Raw genomic sequence first — 12,366 nt, 5'->3', positions numbered from 1 at the left:
CATTGATTATGCGATCACTCCATTCAGCCAAGTAAAGGTTTTTGTGATTTAGACAATTAACTTTTGAAAGGAAGGAAAAAAATAAAGGTTGAAGAAGATACAGATGGGCACAAACACAGGAGATGAGCACTGATTTTAGGTTATGGGGAGAAGCAGAAGAAGGCAATTTGAAGGAAGATGAGGGAAGCTCTCAGGGTGTCAAGAGGCCCTTGAAAGGGACCCATCTGTCTGCAATTTCCTGCCCTCTCAGGTGGAAGGAGTGATTAATGACCAGGAAGGGATATGAGGGATGTGTAGACAGCTGAGGGTCTTTTGTAGAAGTTTGTGAAGCTTTAAGTAGTCTGCTGAGTTTCTTGCAGCAGAGAAGCTGAGCCTTGGTTGTTGGTAAGCTTTGAGAAGCTGATGTTGAGCTATCTCAATTGAAAGAAAATCTGCTGTGGTCTGAAATGTTTTCTACCACTGAAGAACCAGTACTGGGGTAGAAATGTGCTCTAACCAGGTAGGAAGCCTTTCTTTTTGTGGGGCAATGTAGAGAATGAGGGAAGACCTAGTAAAACTGGGGGAGGATAAGGCTGGAAAACTGTGTGCTGAGATGTTGATTGGAAAATACAGGGATGGGGCAGCAAATGGAAGTTGCTGTTGGAGAAGAATAATATGATTGTGTTAGAAAGCTAAGTTTTTGGGACATGGCCTAGAGAAATGAAAGAGCAGGCAGGGGGAAATGTGGGAGAAGGTAAGGTTTGTGCATTGGGGCAGTACAATCCAAATAATAGGTTTTAATAGTGCTTTAAGCTCCAAGACTGGCTAAAAAGTCACTCTAGAAGGAAAAGAACATTTCACTCTTTTAGATGTAAATAGCTGGATAGATTTCATGCAAAGAGAGAAACATGATCTTTTTGAGAAAGAATGTTGGTTTTTTTCTATTGGGGATTTTGGACTTACCTGATGTAGAAGCACTGGCTGGTAACAAGAGATGCAGACAGAGGATCAGAGCCAGGATAGAAGTAAAACAGGCTGATTATGTCGTGGTAAAAGAGCTTGGTGGAGATGATAAGGAAACACATTGGCAGATATTAACACTGTTAATTAACATTCAGCCTTCATCTGCATGAAGAGCTATCTCACAGTATAATTTGGTAGTGGCAATGGAGATGAAGAATAGATGCAAGATTGGATGCAGCTGGCAAAGAGCACCCTAGATCCTCAGGATGAAGGATAGTCTGCTGGCTGTGATGCAAGGCATCAAGGGGGAGAGGAGCTGTAATAGGAGGGATCTGGCACTTGAATGAAGAGAATCAATCAGTGGTTGGTAACTGGCCATGGTAGACATCTGGCAGCATGACTGTACAGCTGTGACCCTTGCATCTGGAGACAGTTACATGGGTTTGTGTCCAAAGCAGGAGTTTCAACAGGAATCTGAACTCAAGTGCAAAGTCATTCCTCACTGACTGATGTGTGTGCAGTAAGTCAAGGGTGCACCAGAGCAAAGCTCCCCCCTGGCTGCCTGTTCTGGCAGTTTTAGGATCATGTTGGCCAAGGGAGCAAGCCTGAGGGTGCCATCACGCTGGGGATATATCTGGCATGGTGGAGGTGGATTCAACTCCAGACCTGTCACCTGTCCCCACTCCTTGGTGATGAGCAGTGACACAGCCATGGCTTTGCCTGTGGATTTGTGGCTTTCCAACCTTCCTTTGCTTGTCCTTAGAAGAAAGACATGAGATGGCTTTGTTCTAAAATTAAATAGCTTTGTTCCATTGCCAGTGAAGAAAAAAGCAAGAGTTCATTTTTTTCATCTCCCTTAAAGGATGCCAAACATGGACTGAATTCCTCAGGGCATCTGTAGCACTGCCACTCTGTCTTCTTGTTACTCTGACCATCTTCATCACCACATTTGATGTGCAAATGTGGAAAGCAAGGCTTGGGTTTATAATGGCTAATGGCTGATTCTTTTTAACTGCTCTATTAGAAAAGGAAAAACATGTTGGCGAGTTGTTTTTTTTTTTTTTTCCTTCCTGAGCTGCTCACAAAGTGGAGCGAGACAGATACCTTCTGGTCATACACCTCATAGAATGGTTGAGCAAATGTAAAAAGAGCTGTACATACTGACTAGGGCAAAGAAAATCAGCTCAAGCTGCTTCTTGGGACTGTCCTTATTAGTTTGAGGGTTGTCTGGACTCTGATGCTAATGGTGCACAATGTTTTGGGAAGCGTTTAGGCCAGCTGGATTAAGATACATTAGTGTTCCCAACCAATGAAAGGACCAGTCTTGCTGGCACCTGCTCCCCAGTTATTTCTGATTCAGTGAGATGAAAAAAAATCAGGTGATAGAGAAACCTGTAGGTTAGCTTTTGTCATAACTAGTATTAACTATTACTGATCAAAAGAAAGATGATGTAACAAACCCATTTTGCACCATAGTATACACATTAACAACCCATTTTGTATCATCCATGTGAATGTAAGTGCTAAAAATGAAACTAGCCACAGCCCCAGGGACATAGGTCTGAAAAAAATTAATCTTTAACAACAAAATGGAGAAGGAGTAGAAGTAAGCATGGAAATGAATTTTTTGAGAAGGATTTGCTAGCATCAATATGTTATAGACCCAGCTCTGGCAGAAGCACAGCTGTCCAGCTTTCAAGGTCTGCCTGCTGCAGCACCAGGCAGAGGGACCTGCAGGGAATGTGCCCTTTGTAGCAAGGGACTCAAATTACACTAATTATTCCTGTTTCTTGAAAGGGCTAATTAGCTCAAGAGTTGTGCAGAAGGGCTACCTGCCTTCCAGGGGCCTCCTCAGGCCCCTTGGTTTCACCTGAGGCCATTTGGACATAATGGCTAATTGAAGCAGAGTGGGTTCAGATACCTGTGTATCATGGAGCTTTGCCCCTAGCAATTGTCAGCTTTCAGAAAAAGAACAAACAACGAGTAATTGGCTTCATTTTTTTACAGACTGATTGTTCTAAGGGACCTAAGCAGAGCGGTTTCTTTAAATTCAGGATGGACAGGTGCATCTGCCAGTTACTTCTCACCTAGGAGAAGTATCCAGCAAGCACTTGTCTTTGCTCATATTGCATATTTGTGAGTAATTAATTTGGCATTAAATTTTTGGTGGTTGTGTTCTGCATACTGGTATATGTTTTCTTGGGAAAATCAAAACCCATATTGCCTGTTTAGGTAGTTAAATCAGAAAGTTTGACTGTGTGGCTGAGGAAGAATTGCTGTGGTGGACTCTTCCTCGTGGATAACTCTTCTTGAGTCTGCTGCCATTGCTGTCTGCATCCTTACCATGTCATGACATTGCAGTTTGATAATGCATGTGATTGTGAAAGTGGAAAAGTGTGACCTGGAGAAGGATGCAGTGGGATAGGGAAAGAAATACGGAGTTGAGGGGACAATAAAGAATTGTGAGTAAATATCAATCTTCAAAATGACACATTTTCTGCCTTGAGATTTTGTATGCATGTGCACCGTCCATGTACATCTAGCTGGTCTTTTTTTGGTTTTGGCTTTGTTTTTTTGGGGGGTATTTTTTTGGTGTTGTTTTATGGTTTTTTGGGTGGGTTTTTTTTGTTTTGGTTTGTTTTTTTTTTCTGTCTTATGGACTTCAGATAGTGATTCTCAAGAGAAATAACACTGGTTGGAAACAAAATTGGTGGTCTTTGAGCTCCAGGACTGATGAGTAGTGAATAGTTGTTTCATTCCATGTTTTTGTTACATTATTTTTAATCTCTTAAAACCTTACTTTGTGCTTTAAATGACAGGGGAAAAAAATCAGTTATTTGGGCTGATGTTTTCCTGTAGCTTCTGATTTGGTGTATTAACCAGAGGCAAAAATGTTATGTTGTGCAAAACACTAAAAAAACAAAAAAGATGAACCTATTTCTTATGTGTAATTGAATTAGGACAAATACAAATATTTTGATGAATGGAAACAGTGAAGAGCTCAGTCCTTTGAAAAAGATATGCTGATTTGAAACTTTTAAATTTCTGATATTAAAAAAATGTGGAATTGTAGAAAAGTAGAGCTGGAAGACATCATGAGAGCTTATATTGCTGATTTCTTCCCTGTGGCCAGAGCAACTCAACCTGAACTATTTGGGACAGAAATGTATCCAGCCTATGCTTCAGAAGGTCTGGGCTACTGAGAATAGAAAATTTCAGGAACCTGTTCTCACACATCATTGCTATTGCTGTCAGGAGCTTTTCTCTTAATACTCAGTTTGCATTTTCTTTGTAGGGACTGCAGGTTTTGATTCCTCTCCTGCCCATGACAAACCTGAAAAGAAATTTGTTCCCTTTTTGAAACAGCCCTGCTCAAACCTGTCCTAGATGGGATTAGGATAATATATTAGGATGAAATTAAAGCATTTGAAACAATTCTAAATTCCTTTTTTTTTTGTGGGCTGAATACTCAGCTTTAAGAAGATGCAGTGTGGGAAAGGACAGAGAAGCACCAAGAACTGAGCAGGCTTATACAGCTCAACAAAGCCAAAAGCAGAGAAGAGCCTTCTTAACTCCAGATTTGATTCCTGGTTTGTTACACAGACCATCTTCCTTACCTAAGAAGTACTGAGCTTCTCACAAGGGACACTTGTCATTTAAAGCAGCATAATTTAGAGACATTGGTCAGTTTTGAATCCAGCTGCTCGTGGTTCCGTGTGAGCCGGTTTCCGTGGGATTGGATCAAGACTCTTTGCAGTGTCTCTGGTAGATGGGATATGCAAAGGGGCACATGGTTTATATGTGGTGAAGAGAAGCACTGAAAAGAGATGCTGCGAAAACCCTAAAAGCTGTCTCTGAAATTCCATCGTTTTTTACTGCATAATTAAGCACTTTTTCTGACACATCCTCCCTTATGATTCCCTTTAAGTTGGAGCATCTGGCCGGGTGTTGCACAAGAGCCCAGTTTTCTTCTCCCTATACACCAGAATTTTGATTAATTAATCATTGCTTCTGTTTGAATAATACATTAAAGATGCACTTGAATGTTCTAGGACAAAAGTAAAATTAAAAAAAGAATGCACACAAAGGGAAATACTGCTCTGGCTTGTGAAATGACACGTTCTCTTCAAATGGCAGGACTGTTCTAAATGTGTTACTGGTCAGGCTGTATTTCTTTTCCTGCTTGTTTCTTTTCATGTCCATTTCACATGGTGATAGTCACTTGCCTCAGCAGGCTTTTAAGTCACCAAACTGTTGAATTTTAACTTGATATGGAAGAATGCTACAGTTAGGACAAATATGCTTTTTGAGACAATATTTTGCTATATTAAAAAACAAGGAATTATGAAGCTTTCATATTGTTGTCTGCTGTCCATTTTTATTCATGACTTCACAAGAGCAGCTTCGTGCTGATATGACCAGAGCAAGTTGAGTAGTTGTACTTCTACAAATTTCACTATGGTTTCAGCTCTTGGTCTGAGATTTTTTTTTTTGAAAATACTGAGGGTTGGACTAAGCTTGCCTTCATGTAATTTGAGCTTTTTGGAGTTGCTCAGTGTTTCCTGTGCATGCTGCTGAAGCAGCATGCTGATGTTGGATCATGCATGTTCAGTGTGTCTGGTAAATAGAGCTCTTTGCAATCCTGTTCTATTGACACTTTTTAAAGAGGTCTTAGTAGCAGTGACAGAAGAGATAAGGTGGTGCTGTGTGTTGAAGTGAGAGCGAGGGCCTGGCTAGCTCTTACTGCTGAAGAGCTGGGGTGTGAGAGGAGATCACTGCTGAAATCCTGGCTGTGCAAAGCTAAGGCAGCTTCTGTCCCTGGCCTAAAGAGACAAAGTGCTGCCTTTTCCCCAAATGAAGGACCATGGGGAAATCAAGGTTTCATGCAATTGTTTCTGTGTCTCTCAAGTGGTGATAGCAGTAAAGCACAGGGTGCACCTGCAGCCTCATTTGGGTCTGCCTTCCTAGGTGACTGAGCAGGAGAGCTTTCCAGTCTTTATGTGCTGTCAGATGTGACACTTGGCCAAAAGCCCCTACTCTGAAAATGCAACAAAGTGAAGCCCATATGACTGCTGAGATCTCACTAGATGGAGCAGGGAAGCACTGCTGGATGTTATCCATGGAGGCTCTTTCAAGAGCTTTTCTCCCCTTCGGCCCCCTTTAATCCATTTTCAAGCCTAGCAATGCCTCATGTTTACCCAGCAGGCCCACATGAAAAGGTCACTTCTATTTCTTTGACCTTTTTCAGCTCAGTAAACATCGGCAGCTGGAAGTCCTTTCTGTAGACATGTCAGCTGCAGTGAAATGGTGCTGCAGGTAGTGACATGCATACAGAGCATCTCTGACCTCTGATGTTGTTTTCCCATCAACACAGAAGTTTTCCCAACATTTTAGTCCTTGTGACACCAACTGCTCTCAGGAGCTTGTGGAAGGGTTTTCTTTCCCTTTCCCCTTGGCATTGTTTGGGTGGTCTCCTTATTTTGAAATGAGATAGTAAATATTTGCAATCTTGAATTTGTAGATGTGCTGGTTATCACAAATGTGTGGTCATGGCTTTTATATCCCTCAGGTGTTAGTACCAGTTTGTTGGGATAGGAGGAAAATTTTTTCCTGACAGTTTCTTTCCTAAATTTTTCTCTGAAGTGGGAGACCATGTCTAAGACCTGGATGAACTAGTTTTGGTGAGGATGAAGGGGAAGGAGAACAGCAACCTATGGGCTGAATCTTGAATTGTGACCTTCTACCCAACATCCACCAGAACCAACTGCTGAAATTAATGCCCCTGCAGTGGAAACACAGACACAGTGTGAGCACCATGAGTAGAGCTTTGTCCTGCTTTGGTTTAAGAAGTTAGGTTCTCGTAGCTCTAGTCCAGATTTGAATGTTCTTTCTAAAACAGAAGTTAAACTACAACGTGTCTCTCCAATGCCAACCTTAAGCCATGGCCAGGTATTGCCATCAGTCTCTGCTGCAAATCCTGGAGAGTCTCATCAGCCAGAAGGCTCGTGGGAGGTGATGAAAAGCAAGTTGTCATGTTGTGTTCAAATTATAAGTGCTTTTGGGTGGAGCATTAGCTACACAATTCCCATGAGGCAGGTGATGTTTTTCTGCACATCCTGTGCAAAGCTGAACCTCATTTCCCCTTATTTTAGCAATTTGGCCTTGTTTTTTGAGTTTTTCATAATACTCTCAATGTGTAAGAACGTTTTCATAGGGAAGTATTTGTGCAATCTTGCTGCCTCTGGGAATTGTTACAGGTGGTTGTAAACCGTAGGCTGTGATTTGTACTTGCCCTATGAACTCTGCATCTGTCACACCGGGTAATACAATTACTCCTTTTTACTTGTTGACGACCTGGCAAGTAAAAGTCCTCCGACTCGAGACTCAGCACTGAGCACAGGGCCTTTTACTTCAGCTGGAATCAATGTTACCTCTTTGTTGCTCAGGGTTGCCTCTACTGTGGTTGCCACGTCCACTCCGAGACTCCCTCGGGTGGCTGGGACGCGCTGGTATAGGAAACTGTATTTTTCATCTGTGTCAAAGGGGTGTGCTGGGTCAAAGGGGTCTGTACTTGTGTCTTCACACGGAGACCCCTCACGCTGCTCTGCGTGTTTCCCCACAGTCTGCGAGTACAGGCAGCAGTAGCACGAGCATCAGAGTTACACACACGACACCAAACAGTTTTGGAACAGGTTCGCCGCATATGACCAAATTCAGCACATCAGAAGCGGGTACCAGTTTCAATCTTTTTGTTACTTTGACCTTTTATTTTAGTTTGCTTGCCTCCGCTTCCAGACAGAGCAGCTGCAATTACATGACTATTGGGGTTCCCAATATTCCGACAGAGACCTGCCCGGGCTTGCCTTGCTGCTGTGTCCAATGGCGGCAGCTGGGATGTTTCCTCCCCAGTGACACCCTTGGGTTACTCAGAGGCTGCGAGCGATATTCCTCAGTGGAGAGGCTTCAGGCGATGGTGAAGAAAGGAGGCACTTCTGCTAGAGCTTGATCCAGAGTCTTTATTTCAGCTACAGAGTTGTGGACCTGGTGGCAGCTCCAACAGAAGGCCCGGCCACGTGGCTGGATTGTCCTTTTAACCCGGGGGTAAGGGGAGGGGCAGGGACAGGTAGCCACCAACCAGGTGAGGGGGAGGGGTGCCAGGGGAGAAGGGGCACTTAGGTCTACCAATAGCCACAGGGGGCAGGGGGTATCTTCAAATCTGCCAATCACTCGACCCCCTGGACCCCCTGTCTCACAGCCAGGGCTCATGGGGGTTGGGGCGGGGGGAGAGGGTTACCTTTGGGAGGGAGGAGACACACCGCAACACATGACCTTGTTCCTTTAATGTTTCTTTCATCGCTGCCGTGGAGGCGGCTGTCTGATTATTCTGTTCTGCCCGAGTGGCTCTCATAAGCATTTCGTCAACTGGGCTCCCTTGTGGTAATGTTGCCAGGATTGCTCTTGTTCTAGGATTTGCTCCTTCAAAAGCCAGAGTGCGGAACATATGTTCCTGGAGTTCAGGTGGCAAATCTGCATTGTCTTTTATTGCTGCTGACAAATGGTCTAGGAATTGTCCATAGGGCTCTGTGCTTCCCTGACGAACAGTGGTATAAGGTGCAGTTTTCTTCTTATCAGGTACAGACAAAAGAGCTCGGTGGGCTAAAGTCTGTACAATTTGGTGCATTTGAATAGGATATTGTAGCTGAACTTGTGTGTTAGAATAGGGTCCTTGCCCAGTTAGCATATCTGCTTGTATACCATACAGAGGGTCTCCTACTATTAAATGTTTATTTGCTTCTTCAACTGCTAATCTTTTCCATTCTCTTTCAAACAACAAATACTGAGACGGAGTGAGAAGAAGGGAAGCAACTCTTGCACAGTCAGCAGGGGCAAGGACATCTGCTGTAAAAATCAACTGAGTAATTTGTCGGGCAGCTTCTGATCGAATACCATGGGTAGTAACTGTTTGTTTTGCTTGTTGCAGTATTTTCCAATCATGAGGTTCCCAATTTGCTTGATTATTACTGCTTATTACAGAGCAAGCAAGAGAACTGGCAACCTGCCACTCACTTTCTATGACAGCATCTCGAATCACACCCGACCATCGTTGTTGAATTGGATTTTTTCTGGCCTTGGTGCCTGCAGGGGTATTGCAAGGCATCTGGGCATCAGTGGAGCAGTAGGCTCCACAGGGGGTGTCACTGGGACTGGGACAGAAAGGGGTGTAGGAATAGATTTTAGCACTGGCACAGTCTCTGTTTTTCTAACTGTTCCTGCGGTATGGATAATTCTGCTAATTTCTTTAAGACTTCTTGAATGGAGTCATTAGAATTTGATTTTTTAACTTTGTTCTTAGATTCAGAGCATTTTGACCTTCTAACTGTATCTTTTTCCTCTCCCTCGGACTCAGCCGACGGCATAGATTCATCTGTCGCTGTGTGAGGCAAAGGATACAGGGAAGGGCGGCATTCTTTTCTTTTTCCTTTCTGCCCACAAGCCGAAACTCCCTTTTTCAGCCTTGAATCACCCTCCGCCTGAGGAAATTCTTCTATTTCTCCTGCTTCAGGCACTGCTTCCATATCTATTGCTTCTCCTGAAGGGGGATCGGTTACTTTTTCTAATTTTGGATCAGCTGCAGCAGACTCTGATGGGGCAGCCTCCTCTTTTTGTGATGGATTATTTAGCAACTGTTGCAAATTAGAGCAAACAGGGGCAGAGATTCCTTTCATGGGGACATTTCCAACTCCAAAAAAGTTAGCAAGACGTGACAGTTTGGAAGGAACTGGTTTTACATCGCCTCCCAAAGCCTCAATGGCTGTGGCAGCCACCTTTTTCTCAGCTTTCATAGTCTCTAAAGTTTTGATGATGGATTTCCAAGTAACTCCTAACTCTCTGGCTTCTTTTCCATTTTTTCCACCTTCTATCATAATGCCCCTGAGGTAGTTTCCTACCTCTTGCCACTCAGATTCACTAAACAGCACAGCAGGGTCAGAAACTTTCCTTTTTTATGTGCCCATTTTATTAGGGCTATGACATCTGCTTCTTTGGTGTCCTCACCTCTCTTAGAGAGGATAGTTGTCAGTAATTTAATTGCCGTGTCTAATTCCATCGTGGTCTTACCTCAGCAGGGACTTGATCAGCCGCTTAAGCTCTGGACTCTGGTCTCCTTCTTCACCAGGCCTCTCCTGCCTCCAGCTCTCCGGCTCCCAAATCAGGTGCTTGCCTGATGCTTCAGAGTCTTCTGCATTTAAGCAATCCGCATTTAAGCAAAGGTGTCCCTGTTCATGGCGCCAGTATGAAGAGGGTCCCACGGAGAGCCGGCCGGAGTAATGACACTCAAACCACTGTGGAACCCCTGGGACCAAATGATAATACAGGACAACAGATTAAAGAGCTACCACGGGATGTGTTGATTGACATCAAGAATGCAGCATGCAATGCAATTTTACAAACTCCATCAGCAGGAACACCTGAAAACATCTACACAGGGATCAGGCGAGGACCTTCAGAACCTTTTACTTCATTCCTTGAGCGTCTCACACAAGCAGTGAACAGGCAAGTGAATGAAGAAACAGCAAAACCACTCCTGATTTGGGGTCTTGCATTTGCAAATGCCAACACAAAATGCAGACAAATCATCAACACGCTGCCTGGTCAACCCTCGTTGGAAGAAATGGTGAGGGCCTGCAGCAGGAATGATACACCTCAACACACTGCATCCATTCAGGCAAACATCTGGGGAGAGCAACTTGAAAGGATCCTCCAAGTTCGGGATGGAAGATTTCTCAGAGCACTTCAATTACTGTTTCAACGAAACAACTTTACAGATGACACATGAAGATTGTGGAAGAGGACCAGAAGAAAGAATCACAATTACTTGTTTCTTTGTTGTGGGACAGGTTATCATTGTGTGGGATACACACTGTGAGAAAGGGACATCTTATCATAATGAAAATTGAAATAGAAAATTAAATAGCATAAATTTTTAGTAATTTATTATATTAAGGTTTAAGTTAGGTCGTATTTTAACATTTTATTGATGATGGGCTTGATTTTTATATAGTTTGGTTTAAGTATTGTTTAATTAGAGTATATCACTTGAAGTTTTATTTTAGGTTTGGGCCCTGAAGAAGTTAAGTTTTATAAAAGTTTAATTGATAATGAATTTATATATTATTAATTTGATACATCTGGATTTTATAAAGTTAATATAATTTAGGAATTTTTTACCAAGATATTTTTTATATTGAGTTTCAGTACTGTTTGATTCAAAAATTATTTTAAGTTTTTCAAAGATCAAGTTTATTTGGCTAACAAAGTTTAGTTGTTTTTCTTTAATGATGGGAGGATTTCAACTGAAAAGGAAGTCATGAGACATTGATGAACATTGATTTAAGGAGGAGACAGAGTTTGTTGAATCCTTGGTTTTGTTTCAGTCTTCTGTGTTTTATTATAAGTTTATCAATATATAAGAGTCTTAAAGGAATTTGTTTTGGGTTTTCTGAGATTGATTTCTCATTTAATAGTCAGTTTTTATAGTCTGTTATTTCTTTATATAATGATACAAAGGGTGTTTGTTGTTTTCAAATCCTTTCTTTTATTTTTTAACTATTTAAGTGTTTTATAAATATTAGTGTTAAGAAATTTTATCTTATTACTAGCTGAAACCTTGTGCTTTGTTCTTTCATAGCAAATTTTCATATGTTTTAATGTCCTTTATGCAATCATCCAGGTTGCATGCCATTTTGAAGTCTCATTTTGGTTTCTAACTGTATTGTGCATTTTTCTAGGTGGACCTTCTGGTTTGTTTTTATATCTCTTGTGAGTGGAATAATTGCATTTCTATTTTTTATCATTCTCAAATGTTTTTCGGAAGATCTCAAAGGGAGATGTCTGAAACATTTTGTCAGCCTTTTGTCAACTGCTGATCTTATGATTTTGTCCAATTGACATCCTTTTTCCCTCAAAGAAGTTTCAAGGAAAATGAATCCTTGTGTCATCTGATCGATTTACCCTCTTGAACTTCAAGTGTTTATTTTATGTGACAATGTTATGATAGGTTGTTATGTTTTAAGTATCATATATGTATTGTTGGTACAAGCTTGGTTTTAGATAATATGTTAGGGGACATCACTCCAGTTTAAAGTTTGGGCCCTGGCCAGGCTCTGATTTTAACTTGGACAGATGAGTTTGCCAGCAAAATCCAGAGGTTTCTGCACAAAAAATGAATAATATGCAGGTCATTTTGACCTACCAGTTCGATCCTACAGATGGAACAGCTGAGGCAGCTTTGAGGTGAAACTTGCCAGCCTTGCCAGGGAAAGGATGCCGAGGATTTTCACTGCAAACAAATGCTGCAGCTGTTTGCAGACTCTGAAGTGCTGGCACAATGTTTCTAATGATTATGCTTTGTTCAATTTTATATAT

This window comes from Anomalospiza imberbis, unplaced genomic scaffold, assembly GCF_031753505.1.
Source record: "Anomalospiza imberbis isolate Cuckoo-Finch-1a 21T00152 unplaced genomic scaffold, ASM3175350v1 scaffold_98, whole genome shotgun sequence".
Taxonomy (NCBI): domain Eukaryota; kingdom Metazoa; phylum Chordata; class Aves; order Passeriformes; family Viduidae; genus Anomalospiza; species Anomalospiza imberbis.
The sequence above is the reverse complement of the archived record's forward strand: the minus strand, read 5'-3'. Positions refer to the sequence as shown.